Raw genomic sequence first — 18,557 nt, 5'->3', positions numbered from 1 at the left:
GAGTCTTTTACATCATTATCTCGGAGAGTAGGTTATTATGAAGAAGACTCGCCTGTTGGGACAGAGCTTTCTACCCAATCAGGTTAACGTTTTAATTAATAGGATTAAAACGGTAACAAACAATCCCAGGCGCTATCTGGCCCTGAGTCTGAATAGTTTCTTTTCCCAGGTCTGAAGACAGGCAGCAGCTAGAGCTTTATAAGAGGCGCCTGCTCCATTATTCTCCCTGCCATCTGTATACACAGCTTAACGCATATGTTTGCAAGACGTTGTGTCCTGTTAGTAACCCAACAACTGCCTTTAGCTTGACATGTGTGGCGACTTTCACTCATCAATGAGCACACTAAAAGCCCTACTTAGATCGAAGGATGTTCTTTGCCTCCTTCAGCAAATTACAGCCCTGCACTGCAGAAAAGCCCACTTCGACACTTCTCCTTCCGAGCGCTGCCAGCAGACTTCTGCTAACTTAGCCGTGGAGTCAGGAGTGACACCCTCTCCCCCCGGCCCACCCACCCCCTGCATTTACATTAACTTAGAGCTCCCTCCCACCCCCACCCGTCTTCCCAAAAAGCATCGCCTGGGAAAGAAAAAACGTAAAATGAAAACCCCCCGGAGCAACCCCAGCCGTGGTTGCCCGCTCCTGCCCACCGCCAAAGTCCACCTTGCTTCCCCGGGAGGCGGGTGGTCCCCAGTCCTCCCTCTCCCCACCCCTCCTCCCACAAACGGACACCAAATTACGGGGAGGTTCCCCTCCTCCTTCCCTTATCCCTTTTCAAGTAGCAGATTGCTGCTTGCCAGTGATTATCCCCCGTGTCCCTATAAAAAAAACCATAAAGCCCCATCAGTTACCTTGAAAATGAACGGATCTGGGAAAAGAGAGAGGACTGGAAGAGAAAGGGCAAAACCCACCAAACTTTTTAAAATTTATTTTTTTACTGTGGCTGACCAACTCTTTGCAGGTCCGCTCCTCTCCCGGGGCTTCTCCTCGGACCGGGAACACTGTCCTCTGCAAAGCTGAGCTTTTGTCCTTCCAAAAGCTGAAGGGGAAAGCCGAGGGTCGGGCTGAATTTTGTCCCATTACTCCTCTGATGTTTGAGGCGAGCAGCTCGCTTTCTGTTAGCACTCGGAGTATTTAGTGGCAGGTTTTCATTCTTATGACATCAGTAAAAAACAATATTTCCCAACGCTTCCAAATCATTCTTATGTGGCAAGATTACTGAGGGCTATGAAATTTTTTGGTTTCTCTGGTTTCATTAAAAACCTTTTAATTGTGTCTTTCGGAGTTGGCCCCAGGTGTTGGACTCTTTTCATTACATTTTGCTCTAATGTGATGAAATTCTAATTCTCTCCTTACCATATGGTTAAATTTCCCCACTGAGAATTAGTTGAAAAAGGAGAAATAATCTATTAATCTCTGTAATAGATTCACAAATGAGGTTTGCCACAGAACCCGTTTTTGAATGGTAATATCAGAACAGTTGGGTGCCTTGTTTCAGGAAAGAAAGGACCAGGCGACAACAGAAAACGTTTGAATTTTCACCTGGAAAGAATGAAAAGAAGCCAAGCTGCAGATTTCAGAGTAATTGACTGAGATTTCATCTAGCGAGGACATGACTACAATACAGCCCTTCCTCACCCCGTGTCTCCGGATCAGAGGCGAACATACAAGGCGAGCCCTCGGAAGAGGGAGGGTCTGCCCCCCGCCCCCAGCCCCATTTGGCTGCTGCTCCTGTCCCTGGTCGCCGTCCAAGTCACCGAGCGCCTCGCTCCCCTCCCCCTTTCCCAGGGATGGATGTCACCGTTAACCTCTATCATTAGTAATCCAAAGGCATTTTAGCTTTATTGTTTTTCAATTAGCAACTTCATTTTCCCCGGGATCATAAACAAAGGGCTTTATGTTTGCGACAGGGATTTGGGTTTTTTTTATTATTATTATTTAATCTGTTTAATATCCAACTTGTAAAACTCGTGTGGTCATTTAAGGATGACGGATACTGTTATTAGAATTTGATGGCTGGTGGGAACACTTCATTCCCCTCATCTTATTTCTTCGAAGACAGAGGGCTCCGGCTTGATCTCTCCCGCTGATCTGTGGGTTCAGCAGCACTATCTCCCTTGTTTTTTCTGCAACTTTTGGGACGACTTACACTGTCTGTCGGCAAGAGGCGGGGGATGCTCCGGGCCGTGCCGTCGGGCCGGGGGAACGGGGACACCTCCTTTCCTTTCCTTTCCTTTCCCTCGGCTGCGTTTGCTCAGATTTGCCCTCTGCCTCTGAAAACTCTCTCTCCATCTAAGCTTTTCTTGCTTTTCCCTGTCCAGCGGTCAGTCTGCATGATCCGCCCCTAGATCTGCTCGTATTCTTTTACCTGCTTCATCCCGGCTTTTCAATCACCTCTCTTTTCCTTTCATTTCTCTCCATTCTTTCCTTTCCCTCTCTACTGGATCTGTCCCCCGGCTTGAGACGTGAACGTATCCCTTCACCTTGCCGATGTGACTTTTTGTGCTCTAAAGATGCCAACTTTCTTACAAACTTTACCTTGCGGGAGGGAGTTGGGAGAGCAAAGTGGAGGAGAAGAAAAGCGAGCCCCTCTCGCCTTCCCTGTTGTGATCTGCCTCTCCCCACCTCCCGGAGAAGTGGCTGTTTAATAGTCTACGGGAACTTTAGTTTGGAGGCAAGCAGAAGAATTTATAGAAGCTTTAAATGCGGCGCTTATAAAAATACCGAGGAATGGTCTTTGAGGTTTATGCACTCGTAAACTTTTGCTGATTGCTTCTGGGAAGTTGTCAGGCATTTAACACTGCGTTTATCTTACGGCGCAATGAAAACACATCTGCCCAGCGTCTCGTTACCTGGTTTAATTGTACCGCAGCCCTCTGCCACCAGCTCCTGCACACTCGGGTCATTATTTCGGGAAATGGGTGTGCAGAAGGGGCATCCCCCAGACTCTGCTGTCAGCGGCCGGGCGGGGCGGGAGGCAGGGACAGGGAAAGGGGGGAAAGGACGCTGGAAGCTCCCAGGGTAACAGATGAGAACGGACTGCACGGCGATTGCTGCTTTTCCTTACCAAGATCTTCTCGAGAGTTATTTTGTTCCGTTCCCCACCTGTGAGAGAAGTAAAACCCCTGTTTCACTCTCCCCAGGGCTGCGTTTGCAGAAAAGTTTCCAGATTTTGCAGTCAGACGCCCAAGAGCTGAATGCGGACAGATTTTAGCCAGGTGAAGTTGTGTCTCCCTGCCTGCTCTGAGCAGACCGAGGTACGGCTGTGCCTGCTGAGCCAGACGGCCCCGTAGCAAGAGGAAGGTTTGGGATCTTCCCCGACTTCCCCGTCCTTCTTCAGTGGCCCAGCCCGGCGTGTGTTCTGCCTCTGACACTCCTGAGTCTGGGGGAGATCAGAGGTGCAGCAGGGGCATCCCGCCCATGCAGGATCTGCCCGGCTTTTCCAGCACTAAGACAACCTTTGGAGAGCGCTTTCCTTCGCCGCAGCTGCAGCTGCGTTGTCTTCTCTATGAAGAAAACTTTATTCAACTTCAAGGTGTACAAAAATAAATAAAATTACCCTCCCCAGTGCATCGTCTCCTGGGGCAAACATCCCCAGAGGGGACAGAGGCAGGCTCAGGAGGCCGGGGACTCTCCTGGGGGCTGTTCCCCGCTGCAGGAAGGGGCTCCGGGGAGGAGGGAAGCCTGTGGGGATGAGGAGGTGCTCTCTCTCTCTCTCAGCCCTGGGACCCCGGCGGAGTCTCCGGCGCCGGGGGGAGCGGACAGGGTGCGTGTACAGCCGGGCTTGGGGGACTTTGGGGTGACTAAAGAGGGGCTGCGGAACGGAGGTGAGTATTCCCTCCCTTCCCGGTCCTTAGCGGGGGGACAAAACCGGCATTGGGGAACTTGACCCACAGCGCAGAGGAGTTGAGGCTTCTTGGAGTGAGAACGACACCCTGACACCCCTCTGGGGCAAGGGGGGCCCTGCTCCTCTGGGGTAAAGGAAAGCCCTGCTCCTCTGGGGTAAAGGGGGTCCTGCTCCTCTGGGGTAAAGGGGGTCCTGCTCCTCTGGGGTAAAGGAAAGCCCTGCTCCTCTGGGGTAAAGGAAAGCCCTGCTCCTCTGGGGTAAAGGGGGTCCTGCTCCTCTGGGGTAAAGGAAAGCCCTGCTCCTCTGGGGTAAAGGGGGTCCTGCTCCTCTGAGGTAAAGGAAAGCCCTGCTCCTCTGGGCTAAAGGAGACCCTGCTCCTCTGGGGTAAAGGAAAGCCCTGCTCCTCTGGGGTAAAGGAGGCCCTGCTCTTCTGGGGTACAGGGGTCCTGCTCCTCTGGGGTAAAGGAAAGCCCTGCTCCTCTGGGGTAAAGGAAAGCCCTGCTCCTCTGGGTAAAGGAGGCCCTGCTCCTCTGGGTAAAGGAGACCCTGCGCTAGGGGTGTAAAGGAAATCCTGGAGGGCTGCAGAGAGACCGAGGGCACCTGAGGATTCCCGCAGAGACCCGCCAGGTGTGGCGGGGTCCCCTCCGGGCTGCTCGGGGACCCGCCGGCCTCGGCCCCAGCCCCGGTGCCTGAGCTCCCGATCCAAAATCCACAGCACCATCTCCTGGGCCTCGGCAGAAGTGCACGGCTCTCCTCGGTGCTGGTGGCACTGCTGGAGGGAAGGGATGAAGCCACAGAAAACTACATGAAAATGGAAAAAGAAATTGCATTGAAACGTGAAAGACTCCTTCAGCGTTTTTTGGCATGGGGAGATAATTAATTATTCCTTTCGTGTCCCTTCTGAAGCTGAAACCCGTGGGCTGCCTGTGCTTGGACAGGAGTCAGGAGGCTCTCAGAAGGTGTTCCATTAATTTATATAGACAAACTAGGAAATCTGTATACTTGAAAATTATTAGAATGGAAGAATCTGATGTCATCCCCGTTTCAAGGACAACACAGGGTGTTATGGGCAGTGACAAACTCACTGAGTCATTACACTGAGGTTTGTGGAGAAAGACTGGAAAGTCCTACCATAAAGCAATATGCTCTGCTTTGGTTTGGGGAAGCTGGAGATCCTTCCTTCCTTCCTTCCTTCCTTCCTTCTTTCCTTCCTTCCTTCCTTCCTTCCTTCCTTCCTTCCTTCCTTCCTTCCTTCCTTCCTTCCTTCCTTCCTTCCTTCCTTCCTTCCTTCCTTCCTTCCTTCCTTCCTTCCTTCCTTCCTTCCTTCCTTCCTTCCTTCCTTCCTTTTCCTTCCTTCCTTCCTTCCTTCCTTCCTTCCTTCCTTCCTTCCTTCCTTCCTTCCTTCCTTCCTTCCTTCCTTCCTTCCTTCCTTCCTTCCTTCCTTCCTTCCTCTTTTTTTCTTTCCCTTTCCCTCTTCTATTTTCTTTTCTCTCCTGTCCCCAGAGAAGCTCCTTTAAGCCCTCCAGGCCATTTTTCCCCCCATGAACACAGTTCCCCATTCATGTACACTTCTGCACCCCAATAAATGCCTGGCTGAATCTCAGCAGGAGCAGGGGCCAAAGCTCTGGCCATGTACAATTAATATTTACTCCCTGTCTGGCTTTCCCTTTCAGTCCTGACCCTATTTTCTTTGTACTGAAAACCTTCCTCTGTAGGGAACATGGCACTGAGCTTATTCTTCCCACCCTTGTCTGACTAGGCTATAGATGTCTATTTTCAGTTAATATTTCATCACCAAACAGTTTCTATAGGCTTTTGCTTTTCCCTCCGTGCTTCTTGAACTCCATCCAGCTCACTTTTATTGTTACTGAAAGTACTTAAATCTGAAAGCAGTAGTCGAGATACTATCTCATCAGTATTGTATACTGAGAGAGACATCTATCACTTCCCAGGTACGTGACACAATGTCTCTATGTTAGAAGCCCAAAAATTGCATTGGATTTTTTTTTTTGGTCACACTGCTAGATCCTATTGAATTTACTGAAGCCCATACATACAAATCTATATGTTAGTAGGCACGTATATTATAGCTACTGTATTCCCTTCAGTCGCCACTTTGCAATTATAGGAAGAAAAAAATATTTTGCGTGCTTTCTTTCCATTCCTTATAAATCCATGCTGTTTGTTGGTTGTGGATCCATTCTCCCCTAAGTGCTTAAGATTTTTACCTTTTAATATTTTTTCCCACTATATTACTGCAGACTGAAGTTAGGCTTACCAGATGGTAGATGACAGGTTCACTCTTTCTCTTCCTTTTCCCTTGCCATTTTAAAAGATCAGGAACCTTCTCCTCTTTCTTTTCAGACATCTGAGAGCTCACTAATTCTCCAGGAACACTAAATTATTGTCAGTATTTTGGATACATTCACTAGATAATTCCCTTTCTTCCCCATGCCGCACATCAGAAGGATAGGCTCAGTTTCACATCTTTAGTTTTCTCTCCCTCAACCTTCCCTATGACATTCTCCCAACAATCCTAACTAAAAGGTTGTTTTTCTTAACTGGGCTTTCTTTTTCAGAAAAATCGCAATTAGTACTTTTTAAAATTTAGAATGATTGCTCTTTTTTTTTTTTTCCTCTTCTTTGTAGAATAACAAATCTCTTTTATTCCTAGCAATTCCCTTCTTCCCCTCGTAATTAAAAGATCATTTAGAATCTATACACATCTAAGTAGTTCATACATTGAAAAATAGAAGCACTATGACTTTCAGTGCTCTTATACTCTATAAATAAGGCAATTTTATATGTTTAATAAGTTATCATGGGCTTAAAAAGATGTGCTGAAATACAGTTCAGTAGGAGTCAAATTCCACATTTTTAACAGTGAAAAATAATTTTGTTTTCAAACCCTTCCTATATTTCAAGCATTTCTGAAGTAAAGTGTAAGCTCATTTCTCATTATATCCCTTTAGTTGCCATGATAAGTAACAAGAAAGAACAAAGAATTTCCTTCCTGGATTACTTTGCTAAATTCATATATTAATCTTTTGGTAGATGATGTTTTTCAAGCACACTCAGATGTCTGATTGTCAGCTTTATGTCTCAGCAAGTATTCCCTGCAATTCAGGTACAGTAAAGTATCTACCTCTAGCAAGCCTCTGTGTACTATATAACTTTTATAGTCATTATAAAAAGTAATTTATTGAAAAAACTTAAACCTTTTCCAACTCAACTGACTTTTGATTTAAAGGTGTGTGATCCTGGTTATGGTAATCAGGTGTGGTAGGTGCTTTTTTCAGAATTAGGTTTGCTGTTTGTGTCACAAAGTTTAGAAGCTCTGAGAGTAACATCCCCTAAAACATAGCATGTTCAGAGAAACAGAGTTAGCAGCTCATGTTTCACTGTTACAGTGCCTGGAATTGCACATAATACAAGGTAGGAGAACTTTTCCCATTTTTAGATCACATTTTTTTTTCTCCTGGGTGCTATTTCTCCTTGCCTTCACTGAAGTACAATGCAATTCTGACTACACACTGGCTCTGGGGAAACAGCTTGTAATAAAAAGGGAAAAGTAACATTGCTTTTTCTTCTCTTCTCTTCTCTTCTCTTCTCTTCTCTTCTCTTCTCTTCTCTTCTCTTCTCTTCTCTTCTCTTCTCTTCTCTTTTCTTTTCTTTTTCTCTCTTCCTCTCTTTTTCCTCTCTTTCTCAATGGCTGCCTGGCTTGCCAGCTTTCTTTCTGCCTTTCTCTTTTTGTCTTTTTCTTTATTATATTTTTTTTTCTTTCTCTTGCTTTCTTACTTTTGGTTGGTTGGTTGCTTGCTTCATATACTATATGGCTTTGCTTCATTTTAAAAGTGACAGGATCCTTTAATGACAACGATGATCATGACCAACAGGAAAACTCATTGTAACAGTACCTAGCTCTGATTAGCAATGTGACTCTCACAACATTTTTGAGCCAAACCACTGAAATGGGATTTGAACTTATTTTTCCATCCAGAGAGGAGAATGTTGCCAACTATGGTCCCAGCACTTCACTCACTGTGTGGGCAGAGGACTGCTGCTTCAAGCTAAAGGAGTCTGCTTCACTGCATCCTCAAGGATCAGGGAAGAAAAATCAGGGAAGAATCAGCAGGTGAGGTACAGACTCTGCTGAGCTCCTGAGAGGTCCAGCTGCTGAGCTCTGACATCTGGGACAGCCTTGGCGTTGCTCAGTTAGTCCCTTACTCAAACCCAGGCATACCGCACTCACTGCAGAGCTGAGCTGGATACCAAGATGGGGTAAAGACAGAGGCCATATGCCACCCCTGGAGAAAAAAACTCCATACAGTTCCATTTTGTGAGGAACTTTGTCTTTCAGAGTATTTTGCAACATAACCTCAGTTGCCAAGGACAGCCCAGGTACCCCTAAGCTTACCCACAACTTTTTTTCTGAAGGTAAGGTTGAATGACCAGAGAATGCTTGAGGGCTGACAAAAGCTTTTAGCATCCTTAGTCTTGTCTTAGGCTGTCACAGAGACTTACTGGTGCTTCCTTTGCAAACTAATTTGATTATTCCAGGAGAGGACTGCTGGAGGCAAGGAATTCCACGCACCTGCAGGCTGAATCCACCAAGGTGACAGTCAGTTGTGCAAAGGCACGTTTGCATGGAGATCTGAACGTATTTCAAACTGATTTACTTCATAATTGTCCCATTTATCTCACTGGTGAACCACTTGGACAACAGTTAGATTTATTTGAGTTTAAATGGGCATGAAAACAAGTGGTGAGGCTGGAGGCAAGACTAGGTGCATCTGATCTACAAAACATGTGAGATTACTTCTGGGAACTTCTGAGCTGAGGCATTGTCAGGGAAAGGGCCTGGAGCCTTTTCATATCCCTGACCCTGTACACACCTACACATAACATCAGACCTTGTTAGCACAGGAAAGAAGCCCACCATTAATGTAGTGGTTGGTCCCCTACTTCTTCTCTATAACTCTGAATTAAAGACCTAAGTGAAGAATGGCATGCAGTTTTTCTGAGAGGTCAATTCACTGAGGTCAACACTGTACCAGTCTGATTGGCCACCAGACTTGGAGAGGTGTGTACTTGAACAGCCAGAGGTTCCCTGGGGCATATTTTTTAGATTACCAAATAGGTCGTGGGATATTCCTTGCCTCCCTCTCTTTGCTGTGGCCATAGGAAATTTTGCAGGAATTATCCAGTATAATAGCAGAACTTCATGCATGGGATGAATCTGGACCCAAGTGTTCACACATCACAAGACTTGGGCACCATTTTTGGTGATAAACTCAAAATTAGGCCACCAGCATGAGACCAGGCACAGTGAGAAGCATGGACCCTGCAACACATTGTTATCATATCCACGCTGTTGATTCTGATTCTCTGATAAAGTTAATTGACTGAGTCAGGGCAAATTTGCTCCACACCTGCTCTGGACAGAGCAAGCTCAACCAGCTCTAATCAATCACTCCCACCAGGAAACTGGCACAAACAGTGCTTGTTCAGCTGGTGCCAGCAGCTGAACTTGATGGCATTGGTACAATCCCAGGGTGTGAGACTGTGGGATGTGCAAATGACCCGGGGGAACCACATCACAATCTTACACTAAGACACTTTATTTTTTATCCTTAAAGTACATTTCCTGAGCTTTTCTAACAAACTTTGTTAGTCTCAGTGTCATTCAGTTAAAATTCTGGCAGCATTTCCTTCACATGAAGTGTAATTTATTGCATTTGCTATCTGTCCATTATCAGATTGGTTCTAAGATGGACAGAGAGTGTCCACATTCAACATCCTTATCTGGGGGCCTTCAGCAGGAGACATGGCTGCACTTTGCTGTATGGGTAGGGCATGCAATCCAGGAGTCCAAGAAACTCTGCCTTGCATTTGCTGGATTCATTCATCAAGAGGTTTACCCCAGAGAGGGGTCGTTTAGAAAGGGCTATTGGACCCACCACACCTGACTCATCCTTTGTTTTATGAATATTTCTGAGCATTTTAACCTGTTTTTCCCTGCCCTCCTGTCTGTACACAAAGCATTTCCTTCGAAACCCACTCCTCTTCACAAAGGGAAGTCTCTAAAGGCTGCACAGTCTCACACAAGCCTGCAGTAGCCTGTGGCTGTCCTGCACAGTGGTTCCCAGTGCATGGAATGAGAAGCAATTGGACATAGGCCCCAAGAAGAGTGGAGTTCTGCCAGCCCCCTGCAACATGGATTATGGCAGCTTTGTAAACCCGGGATCTTGGGTCAGGCAGAAAACTGGTTAAGAGCTGAAACTCTTCCCAAGGCAGCTGCAGAAGGGTAAACTCTATATTTGCAGACAGTAGGTGGCAGAAGAAAGGGAAGCAGAAAGCACCAAACCTTATAAATCATGTCTGCTTTTGAAGCCGTTAAGTGTGTTACTAGCTTTTTGTCAGCAGAGAGAGGAGCCTGACTAGGATCCTTCCTTTGGAGACAATTCACACCACACAGCAAACTGAGCAGAGGAGGGATGTGCATGGAGCTCAAAGATAATTTTACAAGAGCAGCAGCAATAGCAGCTGCAAAAATCCTAAAGCACTAAATGGGCAACTACTTAGCAGGAGGCAAATAGACTGTAAAGTAAAATATATTGTATGGAAAAAACATTTAAACATTTGAATCCTTTCAGTTCCATTTACAGGCTATAGCTACAGACCCTCATCCTACACAAAATATGGGTTTGCTAAATAACTCTCTATGCAGTTTGGGATCAGGAGCTTCAAACAGGACCAGGTGGCACTCAAAGGATTATTGTGATTTGCACTCTGTCTCATGATAACTTGCTTGTGTGTCCAGAAGTCAAATCAGAAATCAAGGAGCACATTCACGATTTAGGCTGGGTGCTGACAAAAACACCTGGGCATGGGCAGAAACAATGCTATCAGCCCTCCTGCCCTCACCCCAGCTTTCATGGGCACAGTGGTGGTGTGCTCCTCTCTGAGACTCTCTGCTCCGCTCTGAAGACTCTCATGCTGGAGTTCAGCTGTCCCAGTGATTTTAATTCCTCAAACATCTGGTCTCCGTCTGCTACAGGAAAGATGGTGGGCCAGATGGGAAATCCTAGTGGCTGCAGACAGCCTGGGAGGCACCTATTACATCGTTCTCAAAGATGATTTGAAAATGAGAGATCACAGGACCTAAAGAGCTTTCACATAAAAGACCTGATATTACTATAAATAAAGTGCCTTTTGGTTTTGTTGTTTTTTTTTTTCCAATTGTTTTCTAAGGGAAAGATATCAATACATGTACAATGTAAGAGATATGTTCACTAGACGTTCAGCAGGCCAACCATGCTTCTAGGAAATGGAAAATAAAAGGCAAATAGTGAGGCTGGGCTGTTCACACAGTGTAGTTGTTAGTACACCTTGCTTCTTTTTGTCAACCATTCCAGATGGGCACTTCCAAACCAGTTTGGGAGGAGACAAGCTTAAGATGTGGGCCCAGGTGAAGTTCATGAAGTTCATCTGGGCTAAATGCAAGTTTTTGCACCTGGGTTCAAGACAATCTGAAATATCAGTGCAGACTGGGGAATTAAGAGATTGAGAACCACCCTGTGGTGAAGGACTAAGGAATCCTGATGGAAAGGACTCAAAAAAGAGCACTTGCAGCCCAGGAAGTCAGCTATAGCCTGGGATACACCACAAGAAGTGTGCCCAGTAGGTTGAAGGTTAAAGAAGGTAGATTTAGATTGGACATAAGGGAAAATTTTGTAAAGAGCACTATGAGACATTGCAACAGGCTTCCCAGAGCTTTTGTGGATGCCTCTGGAAAGGTTTAAGGCCAGATTCAACGAGCTTTTGAGCAATCTGATCTAGTGGAAGATGTGTCTGTCCAAGGCAGAGAGGGCTGGAGTAGTTATCTTTAGAGGTCTCTACTGACCCAAACTGATCCACGGTTCTAAGGGTCTGAAAGTAGTTCCTGCCACTTCATGCCCAAAGGGTAATATGGCCTGCAAACAGGTTTGGCTCCCTTCATGCTGGATAATCATCTCAGACCATCCTGGAAGCTCTGTGTCTCCAGATGCCAAACCTGTCAGCATACTGTTTTTTCCTTAGCGTAATTGTGCACACGCTGTGTGTAGTGCCTGTACTGCATCTCTCATATTATTTTAGGTATTTTAAACCAGCAAAAGAGGCACAAACTAGCAATTACATCTTAGGCCTACCAGGGGCTGGAGGAGACAGAGGCCAAGTGCTCAGGGCTCTGGGTGAAGCCATTCTGTTGGAAGTGGGTTTGGCCTTAGCAGTGTGGGTATCCATCAGTCTGTGCCACTTTGTCTTGGGGACCAGTGACTCTCTCTCCCTTTACTTAGCTAGGAGGGCAGATATAGCATAAAAGCTTGAACCTTCATCACTGGGATCATCTCAGCTGAGGAACAAAGGTTGCACAACTTCCTCAAGATGTGAAATGATGGAGGAAACTTTGTTCTACTGAACTGGACAAACCAGACAGTACAGAGGGTCGGCAAATTTAGGGACAAACATAGATTCAATGTAATTGGTTTCAGTCCTTGCATTTTTTTTTTTTTTTTTTTTTTTTTTTTTTTTCTTTTTTTTTTCTTTTTTAAACCTTTCCAATCAATGATAATTAGAGACTGACCATGCATCACTTACTGCCATCACTAAGAAGGATCTGGCAGCTTCTACTTTGGGATTACAGAAATTGTTCTTTCAACTCCAAATCAGTGATGCTGCAGTTTGAATACAAACCTGACTGAGGTTCAGTAGTTAATAGAAATGCAGTGTAACAAAGTCTAGTGCTAGATCATGTTTATGCTATGCTGTCAGAAAACCAGAAATCAATCCAATTTCAAATGGACGGTGGACAACAGCTGCCAGAACTGCTGCTGGAATGAAACCCTGGAAGGAAAAAGAAAGGGTATTAGCATAGGGTAGTCAGAACAGCCTATTTACAAAAATTATTGTCAATTGAAAGAAGGGACCAGAACAGGAAGGATTTTATTTCACAATATTCACAATATTTAATTCACAATTTCACAGTATTTTATTTCACCCTGTATTGTAATTCTTAAGCAGTTACAGAAAAAGGTTTATCAGAATTAGAACAAAAAAAAAAAAAACACAGAAGAAATAATCTTATGATTAAACAGGAGATTTTGGTATTTCAGGTAATTTTTGCTGGTTTGTCTGGAACAGCAGGTACATTTTAGAGTCTCAGTCTCAGCTATGTGGACATAGCTTTATCAGTTTGCAGTAAAGTGCAGGTTTAGGTGAGCACTCCTCTTCAGTCCATTTGTTATAAACTATCACTCAAGTAATAAATACCCATTGGTAAAACAGGGCTACAGAGTCATTTTATTACTATGTTTAGTATTTCTATTACAGAATAGTGGCAATGAAACAGGGTTTATGCAACCTTAGATTTCACTTGCAAGAACAACACAGAAAAATCTGCTATAAACTGAAAGAGATTGATACTTAAAAAAATAAAAGAGGGAGATAAGGCAAAACCAGAATGCCCTAGGAGCTGCCACCACTTGATAAAAACAGTCTGTGTATATGTGAGGATATTGGTTGTGTCATGAGAGGTAGCCTGGTGGTCATAGGAGGTTGTAAATCCAGATGGACACATGCTCTGCCAAGAGGAGAGCAGACAAGAGGCATTAAGTCAATTGTTTTGCACAAGACATTTTCAGGCAACGACCAGCAGGTAGAGTTGACCGAGTCCCAAAATACAGCACGGTCAGGAAAAGGCTGTGTCAGGGTAGACCCAGAGTTTGAAATGACAAGTATGAAACTCTAATTCAGCATCTATTCTGTTAATTAATAGTTCATTTGCAAGTATTTGAAGGTCTTTTTTATGTTAACCATAGGAAAATGATGAAGATGGTGATGCTGTGTGGTGTCCAAGGGAAGGTGTGGGGAAGTGTGTAGTAGATGGTGCTGGCACATGCCTTTTGGAAACAACTGTTGGGTTGTGCTCCCGTAGCGCCGCACCGATCCGCTCACGCACAGGCAGTGCATGGAACAGACCTCTGTTGGGCTCCTTGGCTCTTAATGAGTCTAAACAACAGCTGTTCTCTCTTTCTTTGGGCCAAAGTCAAATGCTGAAGCATAAAACATGTGGGTTACAGTGCCATGGAGGGAGTGTGCAATTCATCCTCCTGTAGCTGTGGCAGGCATGTGCACTTGTGTGAGCAGCATTTACATGCATATGACAGTCTTGGGGAGGGCAGGAGAGTCACAAACTACAGATTACAGTTAAAAAGCCCAAAGGAACCACTGCAAGCATTTAATTGGACCTCCTGTGCAATGCATAAGGCTGCAGTGAATTAATTTGTTTAAACTGGATCATGTCTGTGGAAAAGAAAATCCTAATGTTTCAATTTCTCTGTTAATGCAGGCTAACCTTAGAGATAGCTGTTCTCACTTTTTAAAACATGTTACTTCCTCCTGGTTTGAATCTGGTTAGTTTCAGCTCCTTAGCATTGCACTATTGCACCTCTCTTAGCCAGACTGAAGATCATTCATACTAATGTTAACTGAGTTGTCAACTTCCCACTTGTTGAAGTCAAACACTTCAGTTTATCACAGTAAAACACACCTTAGGGAGTCTTCTGGTTAGTTGCTGAACCCCTTCTGTATTGTTAGCTGCCTTCTTGAGGAGGAGCAGCAGAACTGGATATTGTCCTCCAACAGCATTCCTTCAAGGGATCAGTAGTTGGCTGGATGTTTGAATGATGAGCCTGAATACCCTGGATATCAGCCTGAATATCAATCCCCTGCTTGATACTCCTTGTTTATGTATCCAAAGATTACAGTAGACCCTAAATTGCACTTGGGACAGTGTTCACATCTCTGGCCATTTTTCCCTGCATAAAACCATCCCTCTTTGTCAAGCTGACAGAGTTACAATCAACTCAATAGTTTTGTTTAAGATGATGTGGGCAGGATATTGCCATGGTTTTAGTAATCTTGAACTTTTCCAATATTTTACAGACTATAGAATAGATTAAGCTTTTTTGTCAACTCTTCTGAAATTCTTGTACACAAAATGTTTTGCAATGTAACCTCCATCTACATTGTGTCAGGGAATTCATATTCATTTAAATGCACCTGCTATATCTTCAAGAATTCGCATGTGCATTTCAAATATGCTACCAGTTATATTTAAATGTGCGTTGCAGATCAGAGAACTGGTATTCAGCTGCTCACAGAGTTTAAAAGCAGAAAACACCATAACCATAATTTAATCTATGTTGGTCTATGAAGATTCTAGAACAGGTTCAGTTCAAGAAGCAAAGAGAAGCAGCCTGACATTGATTTCTGAAGCTGTACACTTTGGTCTAACTTTTGCATGACTTAGACTGCAGATTTCCTTTTCTGTACTTGTTAGAAATAACATATAATTCCTGTGTGATCTGTAGTAACTTTTTCAAGCTCACCTTTTCACCTAGTTCAGAGGTTTCAGCTGCTGAGAAGGTAGCAGAGTAACTGAAAAATTTCAACAAAGTCCAATTATTCTCACCATTAACATTTTACACAAATTCTAAATGAACTCTATTCAGTGTCTGTTGCTAGCTATTGACACTTGCAGATCAGACAATGGTTGAGGTTAGAAGTGAACTCTGAAGGTCATCAGGTTCAAACCCTCTACTCAAGCAGGGTCTGTTATAGGAGGTTTTCTAGGACTATTTCCAGTTGCCTTCTGAGTAGACTCACAGGTGGACACTCCATAACCCCTCTTGACAAATTATTTCAATCTTTGACCAGCCTCACAGTAAAAAAATGTGTGAGCTTTCTTTGTGTTTAGATGGAATTTCATGTTTTCAATTTAAAACCATTGCCTCTTGCCTTGTCTGTGGCTATTGCTGAAGTGAGTTAGGCTCCCTCTTCTTTGTTTTTTATTTTCCATCAGATATTTACAAATGTTGATAAGATCCCCCCTGAGCCTTCACTTCTCCAGATTGATAGTCCTAGCTCTTTCAGCCTCTCATCACACAAGAGATGCTCTAGACCCTTGATCATCTTTGTTGGCCCTGCACTGGATTCACTCCAGTAAGTTCATCTCTCTCTTGTATTGGGGAGCTTAGATCTGGACAGATTGCTAAATATGTCTCACCAGTGTTCAGTGGAGGAGAAAGATCAACTTCCTCAACCTACTGCCAACATTTCTCCTAATGTAGTCCAGGATAGTGTTGGCTTTTTTTTTTTTTTTTGCTTCATTGGTGACTCATACTCAACTTGCTGTCCAAGGACCCCAGGATCCTTCTTTACAGAGTTGCTTTCCTGATGGTTGTCCCCAGCATGTGCTGGTCCCTGGGCACAAGAATTTGCGTTTTTACTTGTTGAACTTCAGTAATTTCCTCTCTGCCCAGTTTTCCAGCCTGTGGAGGTCAACTCTGAATGGTAAAACTCTGAATTAAAAACCTCAGTTTTTTGTCATCTGTGAACCTGATCAGTGCACTTTCTTCCAGTGTCCAGGTCAGTTGTGAGGCTAAACGATTTTGCACCAGTGTGGTATACCCTGTGGTATACCATTAATAATTTGACCACAAATGAAATTTATGCTGCTGATCATAACTTGCTGGCCCCAGTTATTTACTCAATTTCCAATTCATCTCACTTTTCACTCTCCTAACTTTTAGTTTATCAGTTGTTCTATGATGATGACAGTGAGACAGTGTCAAAAACTTTACTGAAATCCAGGTAGACAACAGCAACTTCTCTTCCCTCATCCATCAGCTAGCTGTCTCATTATGGAAGGCCATCACACTGGTTAGACATGACTTCCCCTTCAAAATTCTATGCTTATGACTTCCAATTACTTTTTTCTTTGAAAAGGGTTTCCAGACAGATTTTCATCATCTTCTTGGTGATTGAGGTGAGGTTGACTGGCCTGTAGTTCCCCAGCTCTTTGTTCTTGCCCTTCTTGAAGATGAGTGACCTTGTGATGAAATCAGCCAGTTCTTGCAGGACTCATTGTGTATGTTTAATTTGTTCAAATGTTTCCTTTCCTCACCGAGAGTGATTCTTCCTTGTTCTGGCTTCTCTTTGTTGTTGAACAGGCCTGGGGTTCCTGAAGACTTTGTTCCCTTGGGGAGGCCGAAACAGCCCCTTCGGTGTGTCCACTGACATGAGATCACCTGCTTCATTCAGAAACAGACTCACATTTTCCTTATTCAACCTTTTATTACTATAACACAATGGCAGGGCATCTTCTGGTTGCCTTGACATCCCTCAGGAAGGCAAACTTTAGGGGAGCTTTGGCTTTCCTAACATCATCCCTACATGTCCAGGCAACATTTATACATTGCTCCTGTGTAGTCTGTCCTAGATTCCACCTCTCATATACTGCCTTTAGAGCTCTGTCAAATGTTCCCTGTTGAGCCAAGCCTGTATCCTAATACATCTACCTTTTTTTTTTTCCCTCTGAGTATTGGTGTGAAACATTGTTGTCAGAGGATGCTGTCCTTAAAGACCTGCTACCTTTCTGAGCTACTTTAGCCTTCAGAGCTGCCTCTCATGGGATCCTACCTGTAAGATATCTAAATAAATTGAAGTCTGCTGTTCTAAAGAGGAGACTTTATTCTGCTTGTCATCTTCCCCAATGAATGTGGATTCCTATGGAGATTTACCAAATTTATGTTCACTTAGAATGGTTTACAGAAATGAAAGACCGAGATTCAGTAATTGCTTAAGGAAGTAATTTTGGGGTTTGGGTTCCAAGCATATATTTTGTGTTTATGGAAAGTAGAAATCCTTTAAAGTCAACTTAAGACAGATAATAAGATGCCTTTTGCAAAGTATGGACAAAAAAAGATCCATTTCATCATCTCTGATGTTTTAGACAAAAAGCGATCCGTCCCCCTTCTTACTGAGGTCACTGCATGGAATGTGGTTTCTTGCAGCAAATGTTGAGCATCTCTTGGCAGGTGGCAATAACTCTCAATAAGAAGTGTGGATGGGTCACCTCATTTTGGATGGAGAAGAGTTTGGGCATAATAATACAAAGTGTACTATTACATTTGCTTTCAAGGTCATCAAATGATGATGATTTATTTTATTTACTGTCACAAATACCACACATCTGACACTGGTAAAATTTATTTTTGTGAAGATCTTTGCTGTTGTTGTTATTACTATTACTATTATTATTATTCTCTGTATAAGTCTTTAAATGAAGTCTTTAAATTAGGTTTTTCAATGTCTTTAAGATTAGAGGCCTTTCCACATATTTTCTTGTGTCCTGCAGTGGTGATCATGGCATGGACTCCTAATAGTGCTAAATTCCATTCATAATTGTGGAGAAGATATAAGATAATGGGACTGGAAAAAGAGAAGGTTTGCAGGTTGTTTTATCTTCTTCTTCTTCATTTTTTTTTTAAGTGAATTGCAAAAGCTCTTCTTAGGTCATTCTAAACCAGCTTGTAAAATAGTGGGGTGCAGTTTAAAGTAGTGTTACTTTGGATCAAATGAACATGAAATAAAATTTGCAGTAACTGGAGGTACTGTGTTTGGCTTATTTATTAGAGCAGTGCCAGCCTGTGCTATGTATGTAGTATGAATAAACAACATTTCTCTCTTAAAAATCTAGCAATCTCACTTTTTAAAAGCACTAAAATTATTTAAGATATAAATTATTTGTACTAAAATATTAGAAGCTGAAAAAATCAAAGAAATATATATTGACTAAATAGGGGCCATTCCTGTGTCTCAGAGAGC

The sequence above is a fragment of the Zosterops lateralis genome (genome assembly GCF_965231275.1).
Source record: "Zosterops lateralis genome assembly, chromosome: 1".
In the NCBI taxonomy this organism is placed as follows: domain Eukaryota; kingdom Metazoa; phylum Chordata; class Aves; order Passeriformes; family Zosteropidae; genus Zosterops; species Zosterops lateralis.
The sequence above is the reverse complement of the archived record's forward strand: the minus strand, read 5'-3'. Positions refer to the sequence as shown.